Source organism: Poecilia formosa, unplaced genomic scaffold (assembly GCF_000485575.1).
Source record: "Poecilia formosa unplaced genomic scaffold, Poecilia_formosa-5.1.2 Scaffold318, whole genome shotgun sequence".
NCBI classification, from domain to species: domain Eukaryota; kingdom Metazoa; phylum Chordata; class Actinopteri; order Cyprinodontiformes; family Poeciliidae; genus Poecilia; species Poecilia formosa.
Genome location: NW_006800257.1, coordinates 599,823 through 617,311, shown reverse-complemented (window position 1 = coordinate 617,311; position 17,489 = coordinate 599,823). Strand labels below are relative to the sequence as shown.

Sequence of the window (17,489 nt, the reverse complement as noted above, 5' to 3'; positions counted from 1 at the left end):
TAACCGGCATAAAACTTTTGCTTTACATGAAACCAACTGGGAACCCCATAAATCAGCAAACATGTTTAGCTGAACTTGAAGGGACCTGAGAGGCTTTAACCAATCAATGCCTCAGTGACATAAAATCCATGGATGGCTCATCATGAAAGTTGTTCTACTGTAATATCAGGACATGACACAGAACATTTGATTTTATTCTGGCTGACAACAGAGAGACCTTCAGATGACCTGTAGAAGAGATTAGATTAGGCATCTAATAATAAGAACAAATGGTAAGCAGCGTGGCAACAACATGCACACCCTGAAAATGAACAGTGATGTTTATTTTGTAGAAAATATTTTTCTCAGTTTGAGTGTGTGACAGTGGAATTAAATAAAACTAGGCCTAAGCTGATTTATGTGTAAAAAAGTGAGACATTCAGCTGCTGATTAAAGGTGATACTGATATTGATACCAAGTCGGCATCGGCATCCGATCAATACTAACGTCTTAAAATCAATTATTTAGTTTCAGATTCCTTCTTGAAATTTGATAACTATTGTATTTTCTCAAATTCACCTCCAAGAAGCTTTCAGCCATAATCATGAAATGTAATTACTTTGCTTATGGAATCTGTAAAATCAGTTACTGATAAGACGACTCCTTACTGTGATGCTTCTGTAGAAACGGAGCTACTGTTCCCACCGGCTCTGAAGAGAAACTGAAGTTCTTTGAGAATCTTCACCCAGATCCTTAAAGGTTACATTAACCGTCACACAGCTGCTTTAGTGATGAGCCCCGAGGCTCAAGACCAGAGACGTGATTTTACATTTTCCCTCCAATACACCTCGCTTTCCTCCGGTGTGAACTGAACTCAGCCAGCTGTGCTGTAAGTGCGACTTCGCCTAAAATTGCTCTTTCCACACCTTTCTCAGCCCGTTTGCTCTCTGGAGCCGTAACAAACAAAACGACGGTTCGGTCCGGCCCGGCTCCGTTCACACTGCTTTGAGTTTACCTAGAGTTTACCGTGTGTGTGATTTTTAATCACACAATCACAGAGAAAGAGGGAAACAGAAAGCCTTTTCTCGGTCCTCCGCGGTGTGTGCTGCCGCGCTGCCGGTGACCGTCCCTGACCTGCAGCGAGGCTCTTGTCACGTCTCTCTTTCAGCCGAGGGAAATGGAGTTTGACTCGGGCTGCTCTTGCCCTGAATCCTCTGGGGAGTGTATTAAAAAGGCATCGCAGCAATGTTGACAGGAATACATTTATCGGGATTGTGTCTCCTTTCAAGGGGCAGCTTGGGGGAGGCGGCGCTGGCCGCCACAGGTCGTCCTGACTGGCAGCCGGGCCATTTGATCTCCACATCACCGGTGCTGGACAGACCCACACCGGGCAGCTGCCAAGCTCTGTACACTTTAATTTTCATTTCTTGTATGGGACATAACTCACGTTTTTTCTTTGCATTCCCCCACATATTTTTCTTTAGGGAATGTGAAACTTAATGTCATCAATAGCTTCGTGTCCCCTGCGTCAGAAAGCGTGTGGTTTGGTTTAAAACGGTGAAAACCCGTTTACGGCGCGTCGTCACACATTTCAGCATCAAATTAAGACGCCGCTGATATTTTTCGCCTCCCCTCGTTTCGGCGCTGACAAGCTGCCACGGTCTGCAGCGCCGTCATGAAACCGCTAAAATCAACACTTACTATTCCCGCATTCAAAACATCAGTAGGTCCGTGTTAAAACTGGGACCAGCAGGTTGTTATGAGCAGGCCAAACATGTTTTCTGTGTTTCTGCTCCTAAAAGGATTTTTTTGTTTTGTTTTGTTTTTTTTGTTGCTTTTTCAACTGAAGTTCTATTTAAAGGATTGTTTTTTTAAAGGGTAGTTGTTATTGTGTTGCCAAGTTTATAACTGTGGTGTAGTACTTACCTTTTACCATGGCACATATCGTCACCTTCCTGATATAATGGCATTTTTTGCCAAAATCATCATCATCATCATCATTATTATTATTATTATTATTATTATTATTATTATTACTAAATCATCTTTTGGCAAAAATAACTTGTTCCTTTATTTTATGAAGGTGTTTACAGACTGATAAGATTAAAAATCAAATTTAACCAAACTCACGTAGCATGAATTCCACCATATAGAAATCATTTTTAATTTTTCAGTTTGCCATCTTGTTGTAAGTCATAATTTAACTGAATAAGTTTTAGTTATGGTCTATAAAATCTTCTAAATTGCTCATGCGGTGGAGTTGAAGGCGTTTCTGTGGTAATATATACATACTGCTCAAAAAAATAAAGGGAACATTTCACTTTAATTTTGTGTGTGGCTCCAAATCCAGGCCTCCATTGGTTAATAAATTTGATTTCCATTGATGATTTTTGGGTGATTTTGTTGTCAGCACATTCAACTTTGTACAGAACAAAGTATTCAATGAGAATATTTCATTCATTCAGATCTAGGATGTGTTATTTGAGTGTTCCCTTTATTTTTTTGAGCAGTGTATATATATTTTTTTTTACTGACCGTTCTGATAGCATAACCATGCCAACAAGGTACTGTTTTTACAACTGGGAGAAGCTAGTTAGCAAGTCAAAAGCTCAAATAGTAGATGTCGCTTGTTTACGGCAGTACCGGAAACATGTGAATACAAAGGACATGTCCGGAACATTTTGTATGTGGAAAAATAAAAATAGTAATAAAAACATTTGATGAATTACATTAAATTCTATGTAATTAATCAAAGTTAATACACTGGTCCTGAAACACAGGTAACATAAAAGTTGCTGTATGGAAAAAATACTATAAACTAGAACACATAGTAGATATTAACTCCTATTTAAATCCATGCCAAACAGATGAATCTTTTATTTCCCTTAAAGACGTTTAAACATGCAGCTTCATGTCTATTGTTTGTAGTTAGGCTGTGACTTTCTCGCTCTAAAGGTCTATTTCAATATTTTAACTCTTCAATCTTGATTCTTAAATTAAGCAAGAAGAATCCTGGACCAGTGTGAGCAACCATTTGAGAAAAACACAGAACCACTGATCCAAAAACTTTCTATGTCACAGACAATCCCTCCAGGTTTCAGCAGCTAGATTCAAATACATTCACGCAAATTCAATAGATCCCCACATTAAGAGTTTATTGCAAATTTTCCACAAAAATTCTCAGACATTGCGCTTAAGTGATGCTAACTCCCACCTGCAGGTGGCAGTATATCTTACTTCTACTACTTCCGCCTCAGGCCTTACTTGATGAAGTAGCGCCAGAAAATAAATGATTCTGATTGCTAAAGATTGCAAAAGCGATAACAAAATCCTGCAGGGACTGTGAAGAAGAGCAAATAGTTCAGGGCCGTTTTAGCTTCTTTAGTAGCTTCATGCAGGAGGAAAGTAGAGCTAATGAGAAGATCTGGTACACCTTTCCAATCTATATCGTCCAAATCCTTGGATATATCCAAGCGATACAAATTATCCAGCTCTCTGAAGAGGCCGTCTGCGGTCATGTTATCGAGGATCTACGGAAACTGAAGCAGTGAGTGTGGGGAACTCCTCCTGCTGGATGCTTCAATTCAGCGAAGAGCACAACAAACATGACAATGTGAAATCAGCAGGGTTCTGGTAATCAGCTTAAAACCTGCTGGAGCGAATGCACTTAAAGTCATTTGCTTAATATTTAAAGCTTTTGTTTTTGCCTTTGCTTTTCACCTTCAAGCCTCTGCAAAGCGCCGCCGGAACAAGGCGAGGAGGAAATTCTGCTCTGACAGCCGACTTCATTACGAGCAGATTATGAATCAAACATTTAGCTCCACGCGCAGTTGTGTGAGATGGACCGCTCTTTTGCATTTAGATAACCTCTCCTGGCCCACTCCAACACGCCCCTTTATTAATGCTCACTCAGAGGCTAATGATGTAGAACGCCCTGCTAATTACTGGAAATAACCGGCTCAGATCCGCGTGCCGTTCAGCTCTCCTCCACCTGTACCGTTTTTGCAGAGAGATAAAGGCTCCGGGGGGGAGCGGGAAGCCGACGGCTCCACTTCAGAACCAGCAGAGGGTTCGGCTCCGGTGGGTCTCGGGGTCTTCGGCAAAGAGGAAACGGATGAATTGGAAGCAGCTCCTTGAGCTCTGCTTATGCTCAGTGTTTGGTTTTGAATCAAATCTCCAAACACAACATGAGATCTTATAAAAATGTATTGATCCCTGTGGGGGAACTCGACTCTACAGCGTGAGGCTGAGACGGTGTTCAGCATGAAGAACAGAAATAACCAGAAACGGAGCTGTGATGTCACAGGAGGAAACGGCAGTGTTGGATCTTTGTGGATAATTCTTCATGTAGCTGCAGAGGAGAGATGAGCTGCGTTAAGTTAATGGACAACAGAAACATTAGACTTCAACAAGACAGCAAACTACTCAAGGAGAGACTTAAACCACTGAGAATATTTATTACCTTAGTGTTTGGTCTCTCTGAAGTTCAAAGGAAGGGCTTTGATGGTCTTAATTTAGATTTTTAGAAAAAATTAAGAAAAAGATTTTTATATCCATAAGTTTCTTACATCAAGACACAACCTGTTACCAAGGAACCAGAACGTCTTACTGTGGTCTGGATTCAGTTGTTTCCTCTCACTGAACCCGACAGTAAAGTTCAGTGAAAGAATTATTATTATTCTTTCAACAGAGTTAGATGAAGTCTGCCATTACTGGGTGGCGTCTTGGTAGAGGATTTAGAATCGTGCGTTAGAGTTCCCAGAAGTCTCTGTTGTGCATGGTTGCGTTGAATTGAAAACAACAATAGCAGAGGTCATTTTTTTGTTTAGCACATTAGCATGTTGCTAACTTTAAAAACAGCACACTTCGCCTGCCAAATGAATTTTTATGTTTTCATTCTAAAGCACCAATTTATTCGGCTGGTTTGCAAAGTTTTGGCTGAATAAAGTTTTGACGTCTGTGTTGAAGTTTTGGTTTATCCCTGTAAGAACGAAACGGAACGCCGACGATCCAGAAAAATTTGCAGCGCCGTAATTCCACCACACTTTGCACTATCTGAGAAATTCCAATGGTTTCTGATAGGAGAGACGTTTCTATTCCCACCCAATATCGTGTTATTATGGAAATGAATCTGACGGGGACTCTTTTAATAGACGGTAAATTGCAAAAATAAAGTGCTAGAGACTGAAAGTTCCAGTTTTTAGGGATACATGAGCAAATATATATTTACTCAAAGGACATTTAAAGAACTGCATAGAATTAAAATAAGAAAAAATATCCTGGCGGAGATTTTAAATTTAGGGCATAAAGGGTTAATTTGACATTTATGTTAATGCTCTTATTTTAAATCTGGTGAAGACTTCTTTTTCCTCCCCGAGGAGGAGGTGTACAGAAGAATACAACACTGATATGAGCAAACAACCAAGGATATTAATTAAATAAATATATACAAAAAATATACATAAATTGCTTTGAGAGCCTCCTGATATTCTCTGTGTGACACGTGGTGTTTGAATTTACCACTTTAGCATTAGCGTTGGTATTAGCGCTATGGTTTTCAACATGGTTGAATGCAGCACTTTGTCATTAGTTTCTACTAACCCATGTTAGCATAGTGGAACTAATATTTGTGATTAGTGCTTTATAGTTACTATCTTTTTAGCTGCTAGTGCCCTCTACTGGTAAAGTGGCTGAAGGGGTGAGCAAAGCTTTGTGGGAAACCTGGCAATAAAATTGAAGAAATGTAAAAAGCTTTTAACTGGATGTAAATAACCCAATGAAAAGGTCTTTGGGTTGACCCAACTTTAAGAATTTGACTTAATTCTCAAAATCTGAGATCAACAACAACAAAAACCCCTCTTGAAGCAGATGATCAATTTTTCATGCTTTGACTTGCTTGAATGTTTGAAATCAATATGATGGGAGAAAATGGTCCTGAAGAGCTGTGTGATCTCTCTGTGCATCCTGATCAATATTACATCCTCGTTAGCGAGACAAATTATCCCCCGTCTCAGTGTTGCACGCTGCCGGGGAGCTGCGCCTCTCGTCCTCGTCCAGCTCTCTGCTAATCACACCTAAAAGGGGAATTTTGATAGAGACTAATTGCATCCCTTGAAGCCGTGGGCTCCCTCCTGCCAGTTTGGGTCCCGGCCACCCATCCGGCCCCGGAGAATATCAGTTTAACCTGGGTGAAACTCCGAGGCCGTTGCCTCGGAGTTTCATGGAGGAAGAGAGGGACGCACAGAATGTGTGTAACGCTGGAGCTGGAAGAGGAGCAACGCTGATGGATTTTGGGAATTTGAGAGAACACATTATGTGTGTGTGTGTGTGTGTGTGTGTGTGTGTGTGTGTGTGTGTGTCCATGTTGCTCTTTAGCCCTGCTACTCCATACACCACGCTTGAGTGGCTGCCAGATCTGACAGCCCAGCTTCAGGAATTCCCGCGTGGCCGACCTCTCCGGGTTGGAGGGTCTCGTTGCCATGTGAACGGCACAGAGCAGGATGCACCACAAACGGCGCTCGCCTGCTGGGATGCAATCACACCTGCTGTTCATTTACTTTAGTCCAGAACTAAAAAAATAAAAAGTCCAGGCGGTGTATTTTTACTTTGCGTTTCAGTCGGTTTGACACCGATGAGTTACGAGCCAAACTCACAAACTGACTCCAGCTCCTCTATTGGACAGTTTGAGTCACAGATGGTTCTTATTTTAATTAAAAAATAAACTTGAAATTGTTTTTCTTTACTTGTAATATTCTAGTGAAGACATTTAAAAGCAGAACAGTAGGACTTCCTGTGTTCTCAGTTCTCTCGGACTCCTGCCAGCTGCTTGGTGTTGTGCTGCCAGGCGTCCTGATGGAGCAGCAGCTGATGAAGTGGTGAACGAAGGTAAACCTGAACACATCGAGGCTCCCTGGGCTTTCTGGAGCTCCAGGTAGGTGGACAATGTCAGCCTGGCATCGCTCTCCTTCCTGTGGTCTTATTTGAGTTTGTTCTCTCCTTGCTTTGACGTTGGTAGACATATTGGACGTTTCTAGGAAGTCTAAACATATTCCAAAAACTTAAAATTTGATTTACTTTTTCAGATGAGCAATTGAGAGAATATTTAGTCAGGCTGATTTTCGGTACATTTACAGAAATAAGTTGAAATGTAATATTGAACAAATTATTTTTATTATTAAGTTTATAAGTATAAATGGACATTTTATATGAACCGACATGAATTTCTATTTTGAAGGTACAGAATTAGGTATTTTTGGCACATAGGGCCATTTTATAGCACAATCAAGTAATTATGTTACATTCATTTGTCATAAAAATGCTGGATATATATCAAATATGGACCAAAATAAATTTGACTTTGTATTTTAACGTCTTGAAATTGGGCCTCTGGGTCTTTAAAAACTCCTGCTCTTTCTGAAACTCCACCTTCAGGAAGTCATCACATGGCTCCTCTATTAACCCTTTAGAAACTTTTTTACCAGCGTTGAGCTGAGCAGTAGCTCCTATAAGGAGCTCAGCAGATGCTCACTTACATCATGTGTTTGCTAATTACTGCTGGCTAGTCTGAAGGATCTGAGTGGAGGAGTAAGGGGAAGGGCTGGTCTGTGAGACGGAAGCTGGAAGTTTGGAAAGTGCAGCTCTGAGGGCGGAGCTAGTTCCAGGCAGGCGTTTTTTTACGGCTGAGTGGTTGCCATGGAGATTAAAGAATTTCTCAAATATGCATGAAAGAAACAAGAAGAAACACACTCCACGTATGTTTGAGATGAGGGAAAAACATTATGCATGGGTGATGAAGATAAACTAAAGTGTTTATGTAAATATCATGTGTTTCATTTAGCTCAGCACATTCCATGGTATTTTCATATCAAAAGCAGATAGCAGGAAAGTTAGTCAAGAGATAATGTTTTTTTTTATTCTTTTTTTTACAGATTTGTGTACAAAATTTCCCTTGTTAGCTATCAGGATTTCTTTTCCAGTCAGTTAAGTTCACCATGTTTTCCTGATCTGACTGTTTTTAAGATGTTTTTCTCCTTTGTTCAGAAGCATTAAATCTCAGACTTTCTGATTCACAGTGAGAATGCAAATTATGTTGTAAAATACAACCTGGACTACTCCTCCGTGTAATTTTAGCAACACAAATGTTTTCGGTTTCTCATGGAGCAGCTCTGCAAAGCAAAAAAAGTCCCAATTATCTTTCTCCACAAGCCCGTTCGAATTGTTCCCTCCCTGCTAATATTAAAACAATATCCTCCTATTTCTCTTTGTGGGAAGTTGGGATTTCCATTTGTTGCCTTAGTTGTTTACTGAAATTGCAGCATTTTCAGCAGGAGAGAAAAGATGGAAGGAGGAAGTGGATGGCGCTCGGATAAGTCTGAAACAGACCTGCTGGACCCTGAATGACGCTTACAAACAAGTTCTCCCTCAGGACCGAGATAAAGGAAGGAAGCTAATATGAGATTTAGGCTGTGGTTCACGTCTCACTTAGTTGTCACAGTATCTGGAACCTCTGACCGGCATAATCTTTTAATATGTGGAGACGTGTTGTGTTGTGGTGAAGCGTGGGGGTCAGACTGCAAGGCAACAGAGAAGCTGTTTCTCCTCAGTCTTATCAATATATCCTGTTTCCCTCAAAAAAGAAAGTCAAACACAAGAAACAAGACGACGCTCATGCTATCTACAAGCCTCGTGTTTTTATTTAACTGCAACAGAGCTGCCAGGTAAATTTAAGGTTTTTTTAATGTCACGTTGAATGAAATGTACGACAGAAGACATTAGGAACACAGAGGATGTTTGGGGAATCTTGTGGATCTTGGCAGCTGATGTGTGTTTCTCACACTGCAGATGGCTCTCTACTTAGCTTAAAAGTTTTTGGGGTTTTTTGTACAGAATTCGCCTAGCCTCATATGGGTTGGCAACAGAAGAGAGTCAATGGCGAACAAACGCCAACTGGTGAGGAAAATGCACCTACCCATGACAGATGCAAAATAAAGCTAGCTTGGTAGCTAGCAGGAAAAATGTCAAAAGTCCTGGATTATCCTGTGTAAGACTGCAGCGTTTTCTCAGATGATTGATTTGAGTTTAAGGTGGAGACTGCATGTTGAGTGTTGAAGCTTTTGGACTTTTGTTGTTGTTGTTGTTCTATGCTCCATCTTAGATTCAAAAACCAAAACACATTGGTTAGTTTTAAAGAAGATGATGGTTTCATGGTATATTTCTCCTGAATAATAAGATCAGCTATCTAGCCAGCAAAGATATTAGCAGCTACTCTTTGAAAAATAAAAAACGATATATATGTGGTTAAGTAGGTCTGCTTGTTAAAATGTAAGACCCATGATTAATGTATTTAAGCTCAAGTCACTTTAAAAAAATGAATTTAAGGCATTTTAAAGCCTTAATTTTAGATACACAAATTTAAGACTTTTTTAGGAAGCGCGGACACCCTGTACAAACTGCCCTGGAAGCTTGAATACATTTTCACATGGAGACTAAACCACAATGAATGAAGTCCTCCATATGGAAATCTAGACTCTTGACAATTTGCAAGTTTTTATCAAACTTCTGGAGTGGGACGGCGATGGGAGGGAGAGGGGACCATGTGGGGTCGATGCTTTAAGACTTCAGTCACCGTGTTCGTATCTACTGGGAGAAGAACCCCAGGTGCCAGTAAGTGCAGAACAGTGTGTGAAAGGCAGATTGTCGCTGTGCTTTCCGGCTCTGGTGAGGAACACTACGAACCTTTTACCCAGATTAACCAGAGCTCTGCATGGAGCCAGCTATTGAATGTGCAAATGTAGAGGTTCGGAGTATATTTTCCCCTTTGTGCTATTGTTGTACAAAAGCACAGGTAAAAGTATTATTTAAAACATTATTGAAAGTGGAAAAAAGAAATCTGCACAGACTTTATAGTAACACTATTTTCAAAGCCATTAATAATTCTAATTCATGTGTGGGAGATATTAATATATATTTATATAAAGTAGCTCACTGCTAATGTCACAGTCTGATGGACTTTGAGGTCAGATTGCTGATTTTGATTGTATTGTTTCACCTTGTTTCATTTATTTCTGTGTTGGTGGTCATCAGTGTTACCTTTACCTCAGTGCTTCCATCTCCTGCCTTGTGCAGCTGTTCTCCATTCACTCACCTGTTCTACATCCACTAATCAGGTCTCCAGTATAAATGCTCCTCAGTTTCAGCTACACATTGTCTGATCCTGCTGTTGTTCTGATGCTAGTTTACTAGAGCTGTACGTTAAAGGGTCATTTCACTGTCCATTCCTGTGCTAATCTGCTGGTTTGAACATTCTGCTCTGTTTGATAACTGGGATCAATTGGAAAGTATGAGACGGAATTCAAATTTTTTTTGTAAAGTGAATTGAAACGACATTTGCTGTGAACTGGCGCTACATAAATAAATTGGATTCTGTTTCAATGCTTATTTGAAAGACACCAGGTATAATTTGAACTAATGTTTAGAGACATGAACATAAACTGAATTTCTAGTAAACAGAGACTTCTAAAGCACACTTGGAGATTGTTGAAACATTTCTATCGTTTTTCACAAAAGAGCAACTTAGACAACCGTAGATTGAGGCCAGGCTGAGTACAACGCTATGTTGTTGTTTTTTTAAGAGTTCTTGTTTTTATTTTAGCTGTTGGCAGAAAGGCTTTTTGTTGCATCTGGAGCAGAAGCAGGAAACCATGTGCTTAGCAGGTACCATGCTAAGTGTTCTTCACCCCCAGGGCTAAAGAACAGATGATCAGGATTCTTGTTTGTCAACAGAGATGGAGGCCAAACTTGCCATACTGTTACCTCTGTAAGCCAATTATTAGACTATGATAAAACTCATGAAAAAGTAGGTTAGAATTTCTGATTTGTAAAAATTACATGAAGAGTAAGTTTGGGGAAAAAATCAATAAATGATTATAGGAGCATAAAGAGGATCTGAAAAAGTCAAAACTCTTGGATTTTGTAAAAGCACAGCTTTTCCACACTTGATTAGGAACAGTATTTAGGTTGAAGATGTTGAGTTGTTGTTTTTCACTTACTGTTGGATTTAAAAACCAAAGCACATTGTTTAGTTTAAAAGAAGAAGATTTCTTCATGGCATATTTCCCCAATGTGCTGAACAATAAGATCAGATGGTATTGATATACAGAGGGATAGAGTCCAATACATTCAACCTCCTCTAAATGCATTTACACCTGCTCATTATAATAGTTCAAACACCTAATATACATTTCAATACCCACAGTGGAAAGCGTGTTGGCACCAATACAGATGTTTTCCTTTTCTCTGTTCTTCAGGTTGCAGCCAATCAGCAGCAAAGAAAATGAACGTCTCTCTAGAATTCGCCTCTTTGTAAATGCTAGCCAGTAGCGTGTCACATAACATTATGCCTGGGTATTTCTGGTTTTGAAGCTGTTTGAAATATTTCACACAACCATCCAAACACTCACTACCATTTTAAGGAAGCACTAGTCACTCTTTCAGGAGAATAATGTGCAACAGTACAAAAGACAAAGGATTCAGGAATGATTTAACCCTTGTGTGTGCGAGGACTGGGGCAAACGATACAAGTTTTACGTGTGTGGGGTCGGATGGACCCCATTTCCGAACACAAGGGTTAAGTTGTTGACTTGTAATCTCAATTTCTCAGATCTTAATCTATTTGAGGTGAGATGTGTTGGACTAACAAATCAAATCCATTGAGGCGCCGTCACTCCACTTAAAGAATCTGACACCAAAATGTCTTTTGACCCTCGACTCAATCGGTCACAACTATTTGGTGTCAAAGGCAGATCAAGGTCAGCATAACGCTATGCAAAATCTGCAACACTTTTTCCATTAATAATACATAAATGAGTCCATGCAATCTAAAACCCTTTGTTTTCTTGTCAAAGGATACTGTATCTTGTTGGGGAATTGGAGATTTAACCAGAGACAGTTTAAGTGAAGGTGTCAGTGTTCTGAAATCCATATTTCTCTCTTCCTGTGCAGGCCCTAAAACCTGCAAGAACTGAAGAATAAGATGGTCCACATTTATGCCACAGTATGCTAACTATTGGTTTATAAAAAGTCTAACATAAAATCAGTTTTTACTCCTGAGAAGTTGGTGAATTGTGAAGACTGAGTCAAGTCTCAGGAGTCAACATTTTGATCAATGCCTCATACCACTAATTTGATAAAATTGTCTTGTAGCAGTCTTATGCCATCTTGCCCATATTTGAACAGCGAGACTGGAATATTTCTGCGTTGCCATGACAATAGGTAAATCTCCCGCAATTCACCTGAGACGGAGGTGGCAGATAAGGCGAGAACTATCCCCTTTGCCATTTCCCTCTCTCTCCCGTGCCATCCTCTACTGATGCAGTCATTATATAGAGTTGGAAGAAAAAAAAATGTATTGAAGGAGCAGAAGCCGTCAGCAGGGCAGTGCTCGGATTTCAGCTAAGCCTCAGCGGGAGAGGAAGAACGCTTTTCACTTTCCGCCACCGGAATTAATCAGTCTGCAGTACGCTACACAACACAGAGCATTGTTTATTTTTCTGTTTTTATTTCAGTGAGGAAAACATTTAAAGAAAATCCATTAGGGTTTGTGCAGCTTTGTCCTCTTCAATGGAAAACCACGGCCAAACGGAAGCTGAAGTACCCTCACATCCCAACGTCTGGTTGCGGCCCGACGCCATGGCCGATGCTGACTGACTTCACAACCAGACCAACACTGATGAGCCCCAATGAAATGCATTATTGACGTGATATTCACACTTCAGAGGTGGAAGGAAAAACCTCCTCTGCTCTTTTAGATATTTAGATCCGAGCCCCGCCTGTCTGATCCGTCTCTCCATCTCGCATGGCTGGCTGAGGCATCGGCCAAGAAAAAGCACATTTCATCAGTAAAAGAGCTTTGCCAGGAAATCATTCAGCTATATAATTACAAATTGACAAAAGGTAATTTGTACAGTATCTGATTGCAGGTGAAAGATGCATAGGAATCAATATCTCTTATCCGTCTTTTCCCTTGAAATTAAGGCTTAAGCCAATTTGTTTACACATGATCAAATAGCCTCTTTTATTGCCCAAGTTGTTTTTCTGCCTTGCCGCATGGTTGTAGCTTCGTTCCTCTTCCTAAAATGTATTCTTTAAGTAGAACCAATCAGATTGCCTTCACTAGGTTTAAAAAATAGCAAGCGAGTTGATATGTTTTTTATGATCCTTCTTGATAGGTTATTTTTCGACAACCTATGTAAAATGAACCACAGACAACTTATGTGAGTTTTTACCAAGCTTTCATGAAAGGAGAAGACGCAGCGGACCGCTCCAGCGAGCTGCCCACCGCGCGTTCTGGATACTTCCAGTTTGAGCTTGTCTTTTATAATCAAGGAAAAGAGGGAGAATAGGAGGGAGGAAAGGAAAGAAAGACGGGAGAAACAAACTCCTTCTGCACACAGGCAGTTTCTAAGGTAGGGAGTATTCCGGTTGATAAGAAGGCACCTGTGGAAACATAATTTAAGGTCTGGGAAACACGGATAACTGTTTCACATGAAGACGAACAGGCAGATGGGACCTCCAGGTCAGTTTATACACACAGAAGGAAGTTAGAACACTTTAAATTAAGAATCACAATAATCTATAACAATATATTGTTGGGTTAATGATCTAAAGTAATAATAAATGTTTGATGCTATGTAAGAATGATAACGCAAAAAAAATTCTAACGCTTCCCTACCGGCCGCTGGAAGACCTTTTGTGTTCCAGGTTGGATCAATATTATCTCCCCAGCTGAGGACAAGCTTACTTCCTAAGATTTCAGCTATGAGCTGTCATCTAGGTGTGTCTGTTGGCTGGGATATTGACTAAACATTTTGATTTTATCCACAGTTGCTCGGTTGACCTCTCCTCTCCCTGGGGGGCCGGGCCCTCGAGGGACAGCAATCTTCTGCAAGATGGTGATGAGATGATAGGCACGTCGAGTCGAGGATGCACATCCATCAGTCTGAAAGCAAGCGTGTGCAGTTCAAGCCTTAAAATCCAGTTGTAAATAGTTGCTGTGCCTCACAGATTTAGATCGTTAACGTCAGGTTTATAGATGCTTTATGTTCCTAAACTGACAATTTATTGTACAACCATAATGTTTTTCTAACGTCAATTGATTTTTTTTCTTTCCTTGTAAAGTTTGTCTACACACACTTTTAGCCTCTCGTCTCTCAACTGGCAGACAATCAAAGTTCTCTGCGGCACCAGGAAGTCTGCCACTTCTAACTTAAGGTTGTGACAGCAGAGATGTGTCCAAGACATTTTAATGACGTCCAAGTCAAATACAGAAAATACAAACCAATCAGTATTTTCCCTTGTGATGGATGCTAGCTTACTGACCTGTAGCATGGAGTTAAATTAATCTTGGAATTCCAGCCCTTTATGGAGGAACTGTACACGTTTCACAGGAGTTCGAGACCAAAACTGACCGAAAACTGAAATGTACAAACATTCAAGATGCCCTCAGAAAATGCTTATAATATGTAGCTGTACCATTAATATGCACAGTGGAAACCGTGTCAGCTCTACCACAGACGCCAACATCTACAGGCTAATTTCTGCTCTTGGGGCGTACAGCCAATCAGCACAAAGAGAAATGCTACTAGAGTGGCTGCTTTACACTGCTTGTATTAATGAATATCAAGGTATATTTGGTGTTTGAACTCTTAAAGTAGGTGGTTATAAGTGTATTTAGCGGTTGTCTGTAGTATTTGTAAAGTTCAGCTTTTAGAGGTTGTGCTCCCTAAAGGCCTTGACACTCGGGAGACAAACGTTGCTCCCTCTTCATTCATTACCTGCTTTCACTGTGAGGTGACAACCGTTTCACTTCCTCCGGTGAAATCCATGCATGAAAGTAAAAAAAAAAAAGTTCAACTTTTGCTGCTGACGCGACCACGTTTTGTGTGTTGGGAAATGATTTTCTCTGTCATTTGTCGCGTCAACCCCATAATGCCCACTAACTCTGTGAATCAGCCATACGCTGAACACAAACCTGGACAAAATTACTCTACGTTCATCACAGTCTTAACATGCTGTATGATTTCTGAATCCTTATATTTGTAAAAATGGAAAACTCTACTTTGACTGTATAGTTGCATCTTTACTGCTGCTACAGCACAATGAAGCTAAGCATTCAGCTACAGATATTAAGGGAAGACTTCCTCCCCAACTGATTCAAAACCTTCAAAAGCACACTTTGTTCCAGTAGCAGGGTGTTTAAATCAAACCATTATAACAAAGAAACTACTGTGCGGTGTACTTTCCTCTGAACATATTGCAGTTTATAAAATTTGATTTCATTTTTCCCAGAAAGTAGCTGCTTCTGTTTCTATATGTGGGCGTGTGGAGTGATTGATTCCCAGTAGGATCAATCACTCCACACGTCACACAGCACAGATGTGAACTCATCAAAAGTGATTTTAGGTCCTTAAGATAAAACAAAGACTCTTCTTGTTTTCAGTGATTAAATCTATTTGCTTTTACTCCGGAACATAAACTTGAGATGCGGCAGATGGCTTCTTCTCGTGCGGGAAGAAAAGTCTTTCATTCGTTCTGACGTCTTGTGCCTCAACATGAAATATTTTCCCTTAAAAACCTTTTTTTAATTTACTTCATCTCTCTTTTTTTTAACCTGATTTTCTTTTGTGTTCAAACATGAACACAGAGGTATGTAAGCTCAGTGGATGATTCAGTTGTTCCTTGTGTTTTGACTTGCTCCCACTCCCACTTTTGCAACTTTAATAGTCACATGTTGCTGAGTGTGGTTTATTGACAGGAATGAGGGCAACCGCTGTTCAACCTTAACTTATTTATCACAGTGAAGCAAGCCTGCTAGAACAAAGACATTCTGGATTCCAGTCTCAGAAATATAATGAAACACAGGAAATATTAAAGGGGGAAAAAAATCCCTTTTTCACAGGCTTTAGAGATGTCTGTGCTGGATGGAGTAGATAAAAAAGTTTTTTACTTGTTTTAAGGAAACAAAAGAGAAATCCTCTGATCGCTCAATAAGAATTCCTCGAAATGAAGTCCTGATGAAGGCGACTTAAAACAATCAGCGTCTCTGCACCAATGATGGGCACACTTCTCTTAATCCGCTAACATGTTAACAGTGGAACAAATGTTGTTGTTTTAGCTTTTGCTAACTTTGAAAATGTTTAGTGCACTTGGCTTCCCCTAACATAATTTCTGGACAAATTGTAAAGCGATGATTTACTTTGCTGTTGTGCAACGTTTCAGGTGAAGCTGCACTTCAAACCCACAAACTCAAATCCATTCATCCTTTAAGTCATTTGCTTTGTGAGTTGGAATGTTAAAATGTGTGGAACATTTTATTTACTCCAAAGCTGGGACTTACCCGTGTGAGTATGCGGCCCCTGCTCTCCATGTGCCCCCCGCTCCCCCTCCTTCATGGTGCTGATGTCTACAGGGATGAAGGTGACTGAGGATGACGGCCTGCCAAGCACCTTTTCACCTGCAGCTGATATCTGAACGCAACTCCACCCCCCTGGTTAAGACAAATGAGAACTGGGCGCAGCAATTACTGGGCGCCTGACCTTCAGCCCGCTCTCTGTGATGGAGCTGTCACACGCTTCATGCTCGCTCCTTTTTCTCCACGTTTAGCACTCAGAACACACCTGTTTGGATTCAGTACGTTTCCCTGTCGTCTCTGACTTATTTGTGTGTGAACACGCCGTTACCATCCCTGCGTAATTATTTTTTTTTTCCCCCCACTTGCATTCATGCATTATTAAGGGACAGATTTTTTATTACTGTGTGCTTTGCGAGGATTCTGTATTACCACAAAAAATTTCCTGGACAGATATAGGAAAAATGCAGCTAATAAATTCTGCATGTGCTGATTAAATTTAAATTTCATAGGTCAAGAGCCCTCATTATTTGCACTGAAATATTAAAATAATGTGAATATTTTATGCTGCTAAATTTGCAGCACTGAATTAATTTCCGAAGAAAAATGTTTGCATAGAGTAAAGTGGTTATGCGAGCGGGAAACTTTCCCCCTGCAGCCAGACTGGTTGCTGCCACGTCTCTGACTCATTGAATCAGGGGAAACGGGTGTTAATGCCTGAGTTCTCACCTCACCTTGGCTGATTTTACACCGCGCCGTCAGCCGGGCTGCAGACGGCGCTCATTAAGGCAGAAATAGTTGCGCACATACAAATGTTGGTTTTTCTCATCTCTTTGCTTAATTTCAAGCCCATTAAAGTGACCCGGCTCGGCCGCCGTGTGTGTGTGCATGTGTGTGTGTGTGTGTGTGTGTGCGGGCTCCGCCCGTCACAGAGAGAGAAATTATTCATTAACGGCTTCATTCAGGCAAGAATACGAAGCAGAAGAGATGACCACGTCTTGACTTCCACCTAAACTTAGAGTTTAAAAGTGCTGATGGAGCCGATTTTTATTTATTCATTTATTTATTTATTTATTTATTTTACCTCAGAGAAAGAAAGTATATT

General features: G+C 40.4%; 1 long non-coding RNA gene across 1 annotated transcript; it reads left to right on the top strand.

The window, feature by feature from the left end:
• Nucleotides 1-390: 390 nt before the first annotated feature.
• Nucleotides 391-13,462, top strand: LOC107833054 (uncharacterized). The gene is made up of 3 exons (XR_001658763.1): nt 391-401; nt 11,921-11,925; nt 13,392-13,462. It is a non-coding gene; the product is annotated as an uncharacterized LOC107833054 (long non-coding RNA).
• The last annotated feature ends 4,027 nt before the right edge of the window (nt 13,463-17,489 follow it).